Source organism: Aquarana catesbeiana, linkage group LG06 (genome assembly GCF_042186555.1).
Source record: "Aquarana catesbeiana isolate 2022-GZ linkage group LG06, ASM4218655v1, whole genome shotgun sequence".
Classification (NCBI taxonomy): domain Eukaryota; kingdom Metazoa; phylum Chordata; class Amphibia; order Anura; family Ranidae; genus Aquarana; species Aquarana catesbeiana.
In genome coordinates this window covers 267,270,321-267,287,908 of record NC_133329.1, presented here as the reverse complement: position 1 = coordinate 267,287,908, position 17,588 = coordinate 267,270,321, and the positions used below count along the sequence as shown (strand labels likewise).

The window sequence follows — 17,588 nt, the reverse complement described above, 5'->3', positions numbered from 1 at the left end:
GGGAGATCCTACAGCAGTTGTCCACCAAGTCTGGATCACCGCTTCTCACCAGCAAAAACCATGGTGTGGCACTGGAGTCAGCCAATCTACTCTCCACCTTAGTCCATAGTAGCTTTGAATCTGCTGTGCAACTAGACCTCTAGCTACCTTTGGGCCATTGGATGCCTAACCTGGCATTATCCTGTGCTAGTTATTGTGCCCTGAGCTAAAACCAGCTATAGAATCCCAGATCAGAAGGGACAGGATTAACTAAGATAACATGAGCTGCATATAAACTCTATTGCAATAAATACATTCACCTACTCAAGTACAGCAAGGCAACCACTACACTCGTAAACGATCACAGGCTTAGCTATCTGAAATAGTGCATATGGGATAAGAACAAAGGGACAGATATACGTCTATCACCAGATAAATATCACCAAATGAAATAATATGTATACTCAGAAGTAGGGATGAGCCGAACACCCCCCTGTTCGGTTCGCACCAGAACATGCGAACAGGAAAAAAGTTCGTTCGAACATGCGAACACCGTTAAAGTCTATGGGACACGAACATGAATAATCAAAAGTGCTAATTTTCAAGGCTTATATGCAAGTTATTGTCATAAAAAGTGTTTGGGGACCTGGGTCCTGCCCCAGGGGACATGGATCAATGCAAAAAAAAGTTTTAAAAACGGCCGTTTTTTCAGGAGCAGTGATTTTAATAATGCTTAAAGTCAAACAATAAAAGTGTAATATCCCTTTAAATTTCGTACCTGGGGGGTGTCTATAGTGTGCCTGTAAAGGGGCGCATGTTTCCTGTGTTTAGAACAGTCTGACAGCAAAATGACATTTTGAAGGAAAAAACTCATTTAAAACTACCCGCGGCTATTGCATTGCCGACAATACACATAGAAGTTCATTGATAAAAACGGCATGGGAATTCCCCAAAGGGGAACCCCGAGCCAAAATTAAAAAAAAAAAATGACGTGGGGGTCCCCCTAAATTCCATACCAGGCCCTTCAGGTCTGGGATGGATATTAAGGGGAACCCCGGCCAAAATTAAAAAAAAAAAATGACGTGGGGTTCCCCCTAAATTCCATACCAGACCCTTCAGGTCTGGTATGGATTTTAAGGGGAACCCCGCGCCAAAAAAAAAAAAAAAAACGGCGTGGGGTCCCCCCAAAAATCCATACCAGACCCTTATCCGAGCACGCAACCTGGCAGGCCGCAGGAAAAGAGGGGGGGACAAGAGTGCGGCCCCCCCTCCCTCCTGAACCGTACCAGGCCACATGCCCTCAACATTGGGAGGGTGCTTTGGGGTAGCCCCCCAAAACACCTTGTCCCCATGTTGATGAGGACAAGGGCCTCATCCTCACAACCCTGGCCGGTGGTTGTGAGGGTTTGCGGGCGGGGGGCTTATCGGAATCTGGAAGCCCCCTTTAACAAGGTGACCCCCAGATCCCGGCCCCCCCCCTGTGTGAAATGGTAAGGGGGTACATAAGTACCCCTACCATTTCACGAAAAAAGTGTCAAAAATGTTAAAAATGACAAGAGACAGTTTTTGACAATTCCTTTATTTAAATGCTTCTTCTTTCTTCTATCTTGCTTCATCTTCTGGTTCTTCTGGCTCTTCTGGTTCTTCCTCCGGCGTTCTCGTCCAGCATCTCCTCCGCGGCGTCTTCTGTCTTCTTCTCCTCGGGCCGCTCCGCACCCATGGCATGGGGGGGAGGCTCCCGCTCTTCTCTTCTTCTCTTCTTCTTTTCTTCTTTTCTTCTTTTCTTCTCTTCTTCTCTTCTTCTTCATTTTCTTCTCCGGGCCGCTCCGCAATCCATGCTGGCATGGAGGGAGGCTCCCGCTGTGTGACGGCGCTCCTCGTCTGACAGTTCTTAAATAACGGAGGGGGGCGGGGCCACCCGGTGACCCCGCCCCCCTCTGACGCACGGTGACTTGACGGGACTTCCCTGTGACGTCATGGGGAATGCCACAGGGAAGTCCCGTCAAGTCACCGTGCGTCAGAGGGGGGCGGGGTCACCGGGTGGCCCCGCCCCCCTCCGTTATTTAAGAACTGTCAGACGAGGAGCGCCGTCACACAGCGGGAGCCTCCCTCCATGTCAGCATGGATTGCGGAGCGGCCCGGAGAAGAAAATGAAGAAGAAGAGAAGAAGAGAAGAAAAGAAGAAAAGAAGAAAAGAAGAAGAGAAGAAGAGAAGAGCGGGAGCCTCCCCCCCATGCCATGGGTGCGGAGCGGCCCGAGGAGAAGAAGACAGAAGACGCCGCGGAGGAGATGCTGGACGAGAACGCCGGAGGAAGAACCAGAAGAACCAGAAGAGCCAGAAGAACCAGAAGATGAAGCAAGATAGAAGAAAGAAGAAGCATTTAAATAAAGGAATTGTCAAAAACTGTCTCTTGTCATTTTTAACATTTTTGACACTTTTTTCGTGAAATGGTAGGGGTACTTATGTACCCCCTTACCATTTCACACAGGGGGGGGGGCCGGGAACTGGGGGTCACCTTGTTAAAGGGGGCTTCCAGATTCCGATAAGCCCCCCGCCCGCAAACCCTCACAACCACCGGCCAGGGTTGTGAGGATGAGGCCCTTGTCCTCATCAACATGGGGACAAGGTGTTTTGGGGGGCTACCCCAAAGCACCCTCCCAATGTTGAGGGCATGTGGCCTGGTACGGTTCAGGAGGGAGGGGGGGCCGCACTCTTGTCCCCCCCTCTTTTCCTGCAGCCTGCCAGGTTGCGTGCTCGGATAAGGGTCTGGTATGGATTTTTGGGGGGACCCCACGCCGTTTTTTTTTTTTTTTTTGGCGCGGGGTTCCCCTTAAAATCCATACCAGACCTGAAGGGTCTGGTATGGAATTTAGGGGGAACCCCACGTCATTTTTTTTTTTTAATTTTGGCCGGGGTTCCCCTTAATATCCATCCCAGACCTGAAGGGCCTGGTATGGAATTTAGGGGGACCCCCACGTCATTTTTTTTTTTTAATTTTGGTTCGGGGTTCCCCTTTGGGGAATTCCCATGCCGTTTTTATCAATGAACTTCTATGTGTATTGTCGGCAATGCAATAGCCGCGGGTAGTTTTAAATGAGTTTTTTCCTTCAAAATGTCATTTTGCTGTCAGACTGTTCTAAACACAGGAAACATGCGCCCCTTTACAGGCACACTATAGACACCCCCCAGGTACGAAATTTAAAGGGATATTACACTTTTATTGATTGACTTTAAGTATTATTAAAATCACTGCTCCTGAAAAAACGGCCGTTTTTAAAACTTTTTTTTGCATTGATCCATGTCCCCTGGGGCAGGACCCAGGTCCCCAAACACTTTTTATGACAATAACTTGCATATTAGCCTTTAAAATTAGCACTTTTGATTTCTCCCATAGACTTTTAAAGGGTGTTCCGCGGCATTCGAATTTGCCGCGAACACCCCAAATTGTTCGCTGTTCGGTGAACTTGCGAACAGCCAATGTTCGAGTCGAACATGAGTTCGACTCGAACTCGAAGCTCATCCCTACTCAGAAGTTATGGGCAACATCAGTAAGCTATTAAACATAGGAGCACTTGCCTCATAATGCCTGCTTCTGGCCTGAATTCAGCAGCAGCTTTTCCATGGACAAGATGGGTAGAGTCAGTCTCTCTCTTCATTTTCCCTTTCTGGGGTTTCTAATCCAACAACTCAGAAGGACAGATAAAGGTGGCAGATAACGGGGGAAATGTAAGGGAAAAATGTAGCAAACTGGCTCAGGCCTCCATCATCAAGGACCCCCACCCGCAGCACGCCCAATCTGGAGACCTCAAATCAATACACATTACAAATATTTGTGTAAATACATGGAAAAAATATATACAGTGTGTGTGTATATATACTGTATACAGTATGTACGCTCAGCGGCCACTTTATTGTGTACACCTGTTCAATTGCTTGGTAACACAAATTGCTAATCATCCAATCACATAGCAGAAACTCAATGCATTTGGGCATCTAGACGTGCTGAAGACAACATGTTAAAGTTCAAACTGAGCATCAGAATGGGGAAGAAAGGAGATTTCAGTGACTTAGAATGTGGCATTGTTGTTAGTGCCAGACGGGCTGGTCTGAGTATTTCAAAAACTACTGATCTACTGGGATTTTCACACACAACCATCTCTAGGGTTTACAGAGAATGGTTCAAAAATAAGAAAATATCCAGTGAGCGGCAGTTGTGTGGAGAAAAATGCCTTGTTGATGTCAGAGGAAAATGGGCAGACTGGTTTGAGATGATAGAAAGGCAACAGTAACTCAAATAACCACGCGTTACAACCAAGGTATACAGAAAACCATGTCTGAACATGGAACACATCGAACCTTGAAGCAGATGGGCTACAGCAGCAGAAGACCACTCCGGGTGCCACTCCTGTCAGCTAAGAACAGGAAACTGAGGCTACAATTTGCTCACCAAAATTGGACAATAGAAGATTGGTCTGATGAGTCTCGATTTCAGCTGCGACATTCAGATGGTGGGGTCAGAATTTGTTGTAAACAACATGAAAGCATGGAACCATCCTGCCTTGTATTAATGGTTCAAGCTGGTGGTGTAATGGTGTGGGGGATATTTCTTGTCATACTTTGGGCCCTTTAGTATCGATTGAACATCGTTTAAACTCCATATCCTACCTAAGTATTGTTGTTGACCATATCCATCCCTTTCTGACTACAGTTTGCCCATCTTCTGATGGCTCCTTCCAGCAGGATAACTGGTTTCTTGAACATGACAGTGAGGTCACTGTACTCCAATGGCCTCCACATTCACCAGATCTCAATCCAATAGAGCACCTTTGGGATGTGGTGGAACAGGACAGTCGCATCATGGATGTGCAGCCGACAAATCTGCAGCAACTGTGTGATGCTATCATGTCAATATGGACCAAAATCTCTGAGGAATGTTTCCAACGCCTTGATGAAACTTTGCCACAAAGAATTAAAGGATAAGTATAGCCAAAGCTTATTTGGCTGTACTGCTCCTATGGATCACAGGAGTGCAGTTAGTTCGTTTTGCACTCCTGTGACCCGTTTTCAGCAGAGGATGGGCTTAAGTCCGCTCTCTGCTGATGTCACAGAAGTCAGTCCAGGGCCTGCATCATCGCGATAATGGAAGTTGGGATCCACCAGGTCCCTGGACCAACACCCGGCTCAGGCTCTCAGCAAGCCACTGACAGCCTGAGCTGGCTGCTCTGCCCGTCCACAGCTCAGCGCTCCAATGAGTGCTGGAGGAGCAAAGAGCTGCTAATTCACAGACAGTCAGCAGCTCTCTGCAAACCCATACTTCTCTTTTAAAGCAGGAAAAGGGGGTCCAATCTGGTACTAGCAAGGTGTACCTAATAAAGTGGCCAGTAAGTGTACGTACGGGCTGCGGAAATTTGCGATTAATTCCTCAATTAATCGTTCATTTTTTTGATCGGTAGGTTGCCTGCCCTAGGGCCGCTTTGGGCCAAGCTGTGGCTGCAGCGCAGCGCTCCGCTCCCTCCTCCTCCTCCTCCACTATATGTCATACACAGTCTGCGGGCATCTCCCACTGTGTGTCTCTGAGCTGAGTGTGAAAACTTTGGCCGCGCTGTGAGAAAAGTCCCGCCCTCCTCCTAGATCAGCTCGTGTGATAGACGCAGTGTTCTGTCTATCACACGAGCTGATCTAGGAGGAGGGCGGGACTTTTCTCACAGCACGGCCAAAGTTTTCACACTCAGCTCTGAGACACACAGCGGGAGATGCCCGCAGACTGTGTAATCCAGGTACAGGCACTAACTACAGTGAGGCTGCGATTATGTGCACGGTGAGACTGCATTATGGGCATGGTGAGACTGCATTATGGGCACGGTGAGACTGCTTTATGGGCACGGTAAGGCTGCCATTATAGGCACGGCGAGGCTGCAATTATGGGCACAGTGAGACAGCATTATGGGCACGGCGAGGCTACGATTATAGGCACGGCAAGGCTGCGATTATGCACACGATGATACAGCATTATGGGCATGGTGAGGCTGCGATTATGGGCACGGTGAGGCTGCGATTATGGGCACGGTGAGACTGCATTATGGGAACGGTGAGGCTGCGATTATGGGCACGGTAAGGCTGAGATTATGGGCACGGTGAGGCTGAGTTTATGATGTGTGACGTCCTAGCCATGCCTGCTATGTCCGGCTTTGGCCGTTGCCATAACAATGGTGCTAAATCGGCTAAAAGTAGTTGGATCTGTATGTGCGTTATAATTAATCGAAATTAGTGGATTAATCGATTTTAAAAAATTGATTAATCGAACAAGAAATTTTTAATCAGTAACAGCCCTAATTTATATATATATATATATATATATATATATATATATATATATATATATAGTAAAACCTTGGATTGCGAGCATAATTCGTTCCAGAAACATGCTTGTAATCCAAAGCACTTGTATATCAAAGCGAATTTCCCCATAAGAAATAATGGAAACTCAAATGATTCGTTCCACAACCATTTATTCATAAGTCCTTCAGTTTATAGTCCATATAAAAAGATTATAGCAATGTGACCAGATTGTGTAACCATAAAATGTCCATCCACAAATGGAAGCCTCCACAAGGGGATTAAAAGCAAAATCCAGCAGGTGCTACAAAAGTATAAAAGAGAAGAGAGGCGCCTCTAAATGTAGCAATATGTTCTAAATGTTATACCTTCATTAATTGTAACCATATTATTACACTTAGAGACGCCTCTCTTCTCTTTTATACTCAGTTGTGACATGACGCTACTTGTATATCAATACATCTCTTGTATATCAAGAAAAAAATTTATTTAAAAAATTTTGCTTGTCTTGCAAAACGCTCTCAAACCAAGTTACTCTCAAACCAAGGTTTTACTGTATATATATATATATATATATATATATATATATATATATATATATATATATATATATATATATATATATATTATATATATATATGTAATAAATAAATCATGGTATTGCATTGGCAGCATCCAGTGTAAGTGTGGCAGTGAGCAGCAGGGGGCAGTGAAGGAGCTAGCACCACCTAGTGGCTGGACAGGGAGGAGCCGGGAGCACACAGGGAATAGTCCGGAGATGAGACTATGAGGTGAGAGCTCCTCGCCGTCATATATGTGCGGAGGGGGAGAAGAGGACCGGTGTGTGCGGCCAGAGAAGAGCCCGGAAACACGACGTACAGCCATCATTGTAGCCAGAGCTGAGGAAGACTCCTCCATTCCGTGCGGGAGAAGTGGGAATTGTGGAAGCAGCCGGGAGGCAGGAAGGGCCTCCTCTCCACTCCTCTCCTCCCCTCCTCCTCCCTCCTCTCCGCCTCCTCCTCCCCTGACTGCCATCACTCTGAAGCCGGGAGCTGGGAGGAGGTGAGAGGCCGCCGGCAGTCTGTGGTGTGTCCGGGCCCCGTACTGGGAGTAGACCGGGAGCACCGACACGGCGACACCGCTGAGGTGAGAGGGGCTGTGTGTGTGTATGGGGGGAGGGGAGGGGCGGACAATGCCGGCCTGACAGGGGGCCTGCGATGGTGAGGAGGAGGATGGTGTACAGTGCAGGGTGTGGGATCAGCACATGGACAGCGGACACATCGGGTGGAGGAAGATCGGCTGATCGATGAATGAGCTCTGTGCTGTCAGTCAGATGTGTGCCAGGTTCTGTCCATGGGGTGAGGAGAGGAGCCCCATCCATCATCCTCATTGTAGGGTGTGGGTTGTCATTGCTGAGCCCTCCCCAGTCTGTGTGTGTGTGAGGAGATCTCACCGAGGTGACAGGTCAGATGGACAGGAGTGGGATCCACATTGCACCATTGTCTGTCTTCTTCTATATAGGGAGATGTGTGCTGCCTCTGATCATTGTTATTACAATGTATTACAATGTGTAGGAGACTTCCATATGCTTCCCACAAGTTCATCTCCCAGCCTGGTCTGTTCCCAGGGTGATCTGTGTATGAGGACATGAACCCTGCATGATAACTTGGTCTGCTACAAGTCAACTCACACACTGACATCTCACACTCCATACACTGACATCTCACACTCCATACACTGACATCTCACACTCCATACACTGACATCTCACACTCCATACACTGACATCTCACACTCTGACATCTCACACTCCATACACTGACATCTCACACACTGACATCTCACACTCCATACACTGACATCTCACACACTGACATCTCACACTCCATACACTGACATCTCACACTCCATACACTGACATCTCACACTCCATACACTGACATCTCACACTCTGACATCTCACACTCCACACACTGACATCTCACACTCCATACACTGACATCTCACACACTGACATCTCACACACTGACATCTCACACTCCATACACTGACATCTCACACTCCATACACTGACATCTCACACACTGACATCTCACACTCCGTACACTGACATCTCACACTCCGTACACTGACATCTCACACTCCGTACACTGACATCTCACACACTGACATCTCACACTCCGTACACTGACATCTCACACTCCTTACACTGACATCTCACACTCCGTACACTGACATCTCACACTCCGTACACTGACATCTCACACTCCGTACACTGACATCTCACACTCCGTACACTGACATCTCACACTCCGTACACTGACATCTCACACTCCGTACACTGACATCTCACACTCCGTACACTGACATCTCACACTCCGTACACTGACATCACACACTCCATACACTGACATCTCACACTCCATACACTGACATCTCACACTCCATACACTGACATCTCACACTCTGACATCTCACACTCCATACACTGACATCTCACACACTGACATCTCACACTCCATACACTGACATCTCACACACTGACATCTCACACTCCATACACTGACATCTCACACTCCATACACTGACATCTCACACTCCATACACTGACATCTCACACTCCATACACTGACATCTCACACTCCATACACTGACATCTCACACTCCATACACTGACATCTCACACTCTGACATCTCACACTCCATACACTGACATCTCACACACTGACATCTCACACTCCATACACTGACATCTCACACTCCGTACACTGACATCTCACACTCCGTACACTGACATCTCACACTCCGTACACTGACATCTCACACTCCGTACACTGACATCTCACACTCCGTACACTGACATCTCACACTCCGTACACTGACATCTCACACACTGACATCTCACACTCCGTACACTGACATCTCACACTCCGTACACTGACATCTCACACTCCGTACACTGACATCTCACACTCCGTACACTGACATCTCACACTCCGTACACTGACATCTCACACTCCGTACACTGACATCTCACACTCCGTACACTGACATCTCACACTCCGTACACTGACATCTCACACTCCGTACACTGACATCACACACTCCGTACACTGACATCACACACTCCGTACACTGACATCTCACACTCCGTACACTGACATCTCACACTCCGTACACTGACATCTCACACTCCGTACACTGACATCTCACACTCCGTACACTGACATCTCACACTCCGTACACTGACATCTCACACTCCGTACACTGACATCTCACACTCCGTACACTGACATCTCACACTCCGTACACTGACATCTCACACTCCGTACACTGACATCTCACACTCCCCACACTGACATCTCACACTCCCCACACTGACATCTCACACTCCTTTATTGGCAGCTTTTATTAAAAGAAAACCAGATGATGATATGAAGGTGTTTTTACTGTGACAAGGTGACAGCTCTCTCTCTGTTGTGGTCCTGTGTTGTCACTAGAGATGATCTCAGGTGTCCTCCCAACTCATCTCTAGCTAAACTTGCGCTCCTCTTTTCCTTTTTTTACACTGTGGGCCAGGTCATCTACCACCCTATCTCTATGCCTACATGAGGTGGAAATGATTCAGTTGTAGCTCATTTAAAAAAAAAAAAAAAAAAAAAAAGAGATCGGCTAGAGATGAGTTAAGAGGACACCCAAGCTCATCCCACATCACATGCACCCCTGATAAATAGGCATGAGCTCCGAAACTCACCTGAGCTATCCTGCCAGGAAGGTAACAGAGCAGACAGCCAATCATAGGCAGATGCATGCATACATACAGCTGTGGGTCTGGAAATGCATCCGCTGCCTATGATTGGCTGTCTGCTTTGACAGCTTCTTGACAGGATAGCCCAGGCAGGTTCAGACTCATGTCCGAACACTCCTGAGCTCATTCTTATTGATGAAGACAACAAGCAGATGCCTTGGCCCATATTGGGCAGACTCAGTCACACGCTGGTGCAGGAATCTGTTACAGAGCATTATCTCCATCACTGGAGTGAGTTTATGTACACAGGAAGTGGCTGAAAAATGCTGGAGGAGATCGGGATCACTGGTATGCAAGATTGGAATTTGGAAATGGTATTTTATAAACAAAATAAAAAAAAGTTTGTTGATTTGCTATAGCAACTCAGTGTAATCTAGTAAGACTGATGTCCCACAAGGCAATCTCTCTGCAGGGCACACAGATACCTGTATGCATAGGTCACTCCCTTTCTGGCTGGTGACATTCAGGGATATCGCCATTAGTGGTCAGTGATGGAGCTACCTGTGGAAACAGGTCTGTATTTATACATCACTTTTTTTTAAATCAATCCCAACACTGGTGAGTTATCACCAAGGGTTATGATCGCAGGTGTGATGTTGGCTTTGAGGTTTAGATCAGTGGTGGTTAACTTTCTTAATGACGGGGGCCTCAAGTGTGGCCCTTGACATCATTCAAGGGCCTCTGTTAATATTGAGTGACTGAAATTCTACAAAAAAATTGAACAAGACAGCAGACAGGTGATGGGGCATGATGAGGCCTCTTTCACATGGTGGATCTGATCAGGTCCACCTCTGAGTTTTTCAGACAGACCTGATTGGTTCACACATCCATATGGACAGGTGGGTGTAAATGGACTTGTGTCTGTTTACACCTACCTGCATGTCCGATCCATGCTGATTAAAAAACAATAACGGATGGAGAGCTGTCCTCTTCTCTTCTGTTAAGGCCGTTCAGATTGTAGGTTAGTCAAGTGTAAATGGACAGGTGGAGTCTGTTTGTTTCCGGGCCTTCCATACAGCTGAGCGAACTCTGTGTCCACTCTGCAAAAACTGATCAGACACAGATGCTTCATCCACCCGCTCCTGACTGATCAGCAAGGATCTGTGAGCTGATCAGAACAGAATCTGTCCTGTGGGAAATGAGACTATGGACATGCTACAAGCGATGGTCAGAGATTGCAGGCATGCTGCAGGTGATAGTCATATGCTTCAAAAATCTTGCATAAGATTGTTGGAGATCATTGCTATTACCAACCCTTGAATAAATAAGCCTAAAAATACAGGCTACTCTCTGCAGGGACAGTGAGAGCTGCAGAATAAGTGCCAAAGGGCCCCAGGAGTTCCAGTTTAATTTAAATGTATGCACTGTGCTGTTTAGGCCATTCACAGAACATTTTCAGAATTGTTACAATGGGTTTGATTTACTAAAGCTGGTACACTCTGAGTCTGATGCAGCTGTGCATGGTAGCCAATTAGCTTCTATCCTGAGCTTGTTCAATTAAAGCAGGGGTTCACCCACACCGCCAAAAAAAAAAAAAATATTAAAAGCCAGCAGCTACAAATACTGCAGCTGCTGACTTTTAATACATGCCCACTCACCTGTCCCAGGGTCCAGCGATGTCGGCAGGGGACGCCGAGAACCCGCTCGGTTCTCGGCAGCTGCCGCCGCCATCCTGGGTGAGGGAATCAGGAAGTGAAGATTTGCGGCTTCACTTCCCGGCTCCCTACTGCGCATGTGCGAGTCGCGCTGTGCGTCCCTAGTGGTCCCCGCTCTCTCCTGGGAGCTGTGTGTTCCCAGCAGACAGCGCGGTGGGGACGGGAAGAGGCATAGACTCCCATGGGAGTCTATGCCGGAAGTGGGTGCAAATACCTGTCTTAGACAGGTATCTGCACCCCCCTCCCCCCTGAAAGGTGCCAAATGTGACACCGGAGGGGGGGAGGGTTCCGAAAAGCGGAAGTTCCATTTTTGTGTGGAACTCCGCTTTAAGCTTTGGCAATAAAATCTGGAAGCTGATTGGTTTCTATGCAGAGGGGAGCCTGATTTTGCACTCTCCAGCTTTAGTAAATAAACCCCATTGTGTACAAAACATTTATAATTAAAACAAATTCGGCCTCTAGTTTTCCAGTTGCTTTCTGATCAGGCCCCCCTGTCAGTTTTTCAGATGGAATTGATTGGAAATTCCATGCAAGTCTTTGTACAGATGGATGTAAAAAGACGTGCGTCCGCTTGCCTCTGAGTCTGTTCAGACTTGGAAAAAGTGGAAAGGGTCTGCATCCTTTTCTGTTTTTCTGGACCCAAACATAAAGGACCAGAGGTAGCCTGATGTAAACAGACGCAAATCATCTTACATCCAAACGCCAACATATGTTGTCAAGATTAGAACTAAAAAAACAAAGGGGCATGCGTGTGACCAAAATGGCATCCATCATGTTCAGCTGCAATTCAGCATTTAATTTTTTTCACTAATCTCCTGCTGAACGGAGATAGCCATGTGAAAGGACTTGGCCCCTTTCACACTGGCGGAGTCTGCCAGCTCAACATGGGATTTGTTTCCTGAATCCCACTGAACAGGCGGATGACCGGTCCATGTCCGCTCTGCTTAATGCAGAGCAGAAACAGGCATAACCTGCTCTACTCTATGGGCTGTCTGGAAACGGACCGCCTGTCATCTGATCTGCCAGACGGATGGGGAATGGATCCCTATCTGTCTATTTTTAGTGAACAGGAGCGGATGTCGGTGGGTGTCAGTGGACAAATGTGCATTGACATCCGCCACTCCATAGAGAGCAATGTATGGTCTGATTGGGTCCGCCTGTCAGTTTTTCAGGTGGACCCGATCGGACCATCTATTACTCTCTATTGAGCAGAGGATGTCAACGGACATGTGTTCATCTGTGTGGAAGGGGCCTAGCCCTTATATCACCATTGACATCACAAGTTCCCCCCCAAATCCAAATCACAGACAACATTGTGACTAAATCGCAATGTAGTGCTGATGTCATATAAACAGATATCTGCCTTTAAAATGTGAATTATATTAGGTACAGCAGCTTGTCACACACCTTCTGTGGAACTGTTGTATACATTTGTTACGAGACAACATATGCATATGTAAGCCATGGAAAGAAGTGCATGTAAAATATTGTCCTTAAAATTTTGTATTGCTTACTGTTAGGATGACTTTCTATGGGAACTGGTGAGGATAGCATAACAGGAACTGATTTGATTTTGGCTTCACTACCTAGCTAGTCACTGACCCAGAGCAAGTATGCAGGATTGGAGGTCAGACTTTCCAGACTTTATCATTGGAAAAACCTCTATACTTATGAAATTGTATATTTCAGTAAGTTCCTTTGCAGAGAATAAACTGAAGAGTTCATTGCCAAAATATTCTCTTTGCTGTAGGTAACCACGTATGAATAGAGAGCTGAGAACAAAAAAGGTCTGCTTGTCCCGCTGGGAATTGATATCTAATGAACTTGCTAATGCCTCGTACACACGTTCCGAATATCGTACGACTGATCGTACGACCGTTCTCGCTTAGTAGTCGCAAGTAGAAATTGAATAGCTAAATACAGTCACAAAAATTCTCGTACAACAGACAAATAAAATCCGAAGTGATGTCATGTAATGTTTTTGTATTGTATTTTCGGACGACAACTATACTGACTGAATGAAAATCGTACAATCTGGAATCGTACAAGGAAAATTTTCGTGTATGTCCGATCGAAAAATATCGGATGAACGGTTGTGATCGGCTGTCGAAAGCAGTGTACACACGATCCGAATATCGTACGATCTTTCCTCGTACGACTGTTTTCATACGATATTCGGATCGTGTGTACAGGCCATATAGGACAATACACACATGCAGAGAAATATTGATTCCTTTTTCTGCATAAAATAAGTAATAATCAGTGTAACCACTTTGGAAAAGTCATGGTATTACCTACTAGAGGTGTTCCGAAAATGCAAGATGCACTTAGACAAAAACCGAAAATGACAGTTTTTTAAAAATATTGATATTTTTATATATAATTGTGTTATATTCGACTTTTTAATTAATATCAATTTAAATTAATATGCAGATGCAGCCTCACCAGTGCCCGTCAGATGCAGCCTCACCAGTGCCCGTCAGATGCAGCCTCCCCAGTGCCAGGATCACACAGCGGCAATCTCTCACTGTGTCACGGAGCTGGATTTGACTCTCCCGCCTCCTATGATAAACGTCACACTGATTCAATTTCCCGGCATTGGATCAGTGTGCCGTGTATCACAGGAGGCGGGACATTGTTACAGGGGCTGCCGAACAATCGGCTCTGTGACACAGAGGGAGATTGCGGCTCTGCGTGACAAGGGGAGAAGGAGGGTGGGGAGGACTGGGGCGTGCCAGGATGACACACCCGCAATGTGCGGCACCGGGGTGGACCCCCCCCCCCCCCCTTTCGATGCCATTATCGGCACCTTTTCTTCTTTTGGCCAATTGCAAAAAACAGTTTTCAGCAGCTGAAATTTCGGTGCACCTCTATTAACCACTTCCGGACTGCCGCACGCCGATGTACGTCCAAACTTTGCCGGTGGATATCGTTGTTATGGCAGCAGCTAGCTGCCATAACTCCGGTATCCCCGTTTTTGTGCGGCGGCCGGCTTTCTGATAAAAGTGGTCCCACGAGATCACTTTTATCGGTGGCGGGAGAGGGGGACCCCCCCTCCTGCCGCGATCCGGTGCCCTCCGCCGCTTACCGGAGCCGTCAGTAGCGGCAGAGGCGTTTGCGTCCTACTCCGTGCTGTGCCTGGAGACGAGTGAGGCTAAGATGGCGCCCACTCGTCTCCATGACACTGCTGGGCGGAAGCGACGTCAAAACGTCACTTCCGCCCACGCCTCTTAAAGGCATATTTTTTTCAATGTCATTTTTTTAAATGACTTTTTTTTTTTTTTTATTGCATTTTAGTGTAAATATGAGATCTGAGGTCTTTTTGACCCCAGATCTCATATTTAAGAGGTCCTGTCATGCTTTTTATCTATTACAAGGGATGTTCCTATTCCTTGTAATAGGAATAAAAGTGACACATTTTTTTTTTTTTTAAACAGTGTAAAAATAAATAAAATAAATAATAATAAAAATTTTTTTTAAAAACCCCCGTCCCGACGAGCTCGCACGCGGAAGCAAACGCATAAGCGAGTAGCGCCCGCATATGAAAACGGTGGTCAAACCACACATGTGAGGTATCGCCACGACCAGTAGAGCGAGTGCCTCTGTAACGCAAAACATGCAACCTGTAGAATTTTTTAAACGTCGCCTATGGAGATTTTTGAGGGTAAAAATTTGACGCCATTCCACGAGCGGGAGCAATTTTGAAGCGTGACATGTTGGGTATCAGTTTACTTGGCGTAACATTATATTTCACAATATAAAAAAATAATTGGGCTAATTTTACTTTTGTCTTATTTTTTTTATTCAAAAAAGTGAATTTATTCCAAAAAAAAGTGCGCTTATAAGACCGCTGCGCAAATACGGTGCAAAAAAAAGATTGCAACAACCGCCATTTTATTCTCTAGGGTGTTAGAAAAAAAAAAAAACATATACAATGTTTGGGGGTTCTAAGTCATTTTCTAGCAAAAAAAACCTGTTTTAAACATGTAAACACCTAAATTCCAAAACAAGGCTGGTCCTTAAGTGGTTAACTACTAGTATGAAGCTCGGGCGTTCTGGGCTAAATTAAATAGAACAAGATCTTGACAGGGAGCCGCTTCCTCCTCATGGAGAAATGTTCCTTTTCTTTCACTGCCTGTAACATGATCTGTGAATGGGGGAGATAATCCTGTGACTTGTCAGACTCTTCCCCATCCACAGATTGTGTTACAAGCAGTAAAACATTTCTCATTGGGTGGGGAGACCAGAATCTAGTAATCCCTGGGCACTGCTTTCATGATGTGGGGCATGTTTGTGATGTGTTCCTCTGTGCTGCACTTCCCTGAACTTCTGGTAAGGAAGCGCACACTTTGTCATTCAGAGCGTAGCTTTTGTTAGGTAAGCCCCATTGACAATCAAAGACATTGTAGGAGGAGCAAGGGTGTAACTTTTAATGGATTGCTTATGTGTGGCCTGTGTAGAAGTAGAGAGCGAGCGCACAACACAGTGACTCCAGGGAGTTGCTTCAAGTCAGCGTAGTCGCCCTAGAGGAGGAAATTATATAACATGAACTGTAAACGGCTATTTTTGTTGCAAAGATATGTTGCAGATAAAAATGAGACTAGCAATGATTTAATGCATGCTTTTCCATTTTATTTTGTATGATTGAAGGTTTATTAACGCTTTAGGAAGAGCTTATCTCTCCGATGTTGGCACCTACTGTAGGTGACCTGATGTTCTCAAGTGAATGTGTCCTAGTTTACTTTTATTGGAGTGTGTGTTCGTGTTACAATGACTACCTTGTCTTTGAAGTATATATTATTTTTTATAGGTCTGATGAATATATTATATAGGTGTACTGGGAACTATAAATATTCTTTCAATCCCATGTAGGAAGGTACACATTAAGAAATTGAAATCAGGACATGTGCTGTGTCTGCTGTGTTGCTATGTGGTTTCTAGGCAGCTTTGTTCTTTTATTCGTGTTGGTGTGTTAAAATGTTTTAATGTGTCAATGTTGTGGCGATCATCTTGGCCTTCAGATTCCTGGATACATTTTTAACTATTGGCTTTCTGTACTGTTATCCCTCCTGCTGATTATGTGTTGGGTGTGGATGACTGATTAGATTAATAAATAGCTTTTCCCTTTGTGGGAGTCTTGTGTTTCAATATTGGCATTATGCATTCTAGCCAAGAATTGCAAACAGGCCTCATATTAATCACCTTTGGTAACCCCAGCAGTAAAAAGAAAGGATACTTCTACTGACTGTTTGAATCAGATTTTTTTTTTTTTTTTTTTACGCCACTTGTGCAACATGGAATTTTGAGAATAAGATTGCATATTTCTTAGATTTATGTCTTGCTTGTCCAAATCGGTCAATTTTCTTAGAAAATTGACATAGCTAAAGTATGTATATATTTGTGTGTGTGTGTGTAAAAACACTCAGTGCTCCCATGTATCTAGTGCATGTGTTTTCACTCTTGGTACACATGTTAAAGCGGGAGTCCGGCGACCAATCTTCTTCCTTTTTTTTTTTTTTTTTAGGTCATTGAGACACTTTGCTAATCCCAAAATAATGCTCGCAGTTTGGGTGTAATATTTCCGCCTCTGTCTGTTTTCGTACTGAAGAATAACTTAAAAAATGTGATGCTGGCTGTTTCCATCTTGCTTGTGGGCATGTGAAGCCCACAAGCATTGATTTCCTGGATGCGGTGAATGCTGTTCATTCATAGCTTGTGGAAGCCTGACACTAAGCTCCCAGGAGACAGTGCGGCGCCGGGGAAAGGCAATAAACACACCAACTCCCATGGGAGGAGAGACAGGAAGTGC

The 17,588-nt window shown here is 45.7% G+C and overlaps 1 protein-coding gene across 5 annotated transcripts in view; it reads left to right on the top strand.

Moving 5' to 3' along the window:
- Positions 1-7,030: 7,030 nt before the first annotated feature.
- Positions 7,031-17,588, top strand: part of RAPH1 (Ras association (RalGDS/AF-6) and pleckstrin homology domains 1) — a 345,430-nt gene continuing 334,872 nt past the window's right edge. For 4 of the 5 annotated variants that reach the window (XM_073633353.1, XM_073633356.1, XM_073633355.1 and 1 more), the window contains exon 1: positions 7,031-7,462. The gene's annotated coding sequence lies outside the window, so the exon portion shown is untranslated. The remainder of the gene's footprint in view (positions 7,463-17,588) is intronic. The other variant, XM_073633352.1, reaches the window with a different exon arrangement.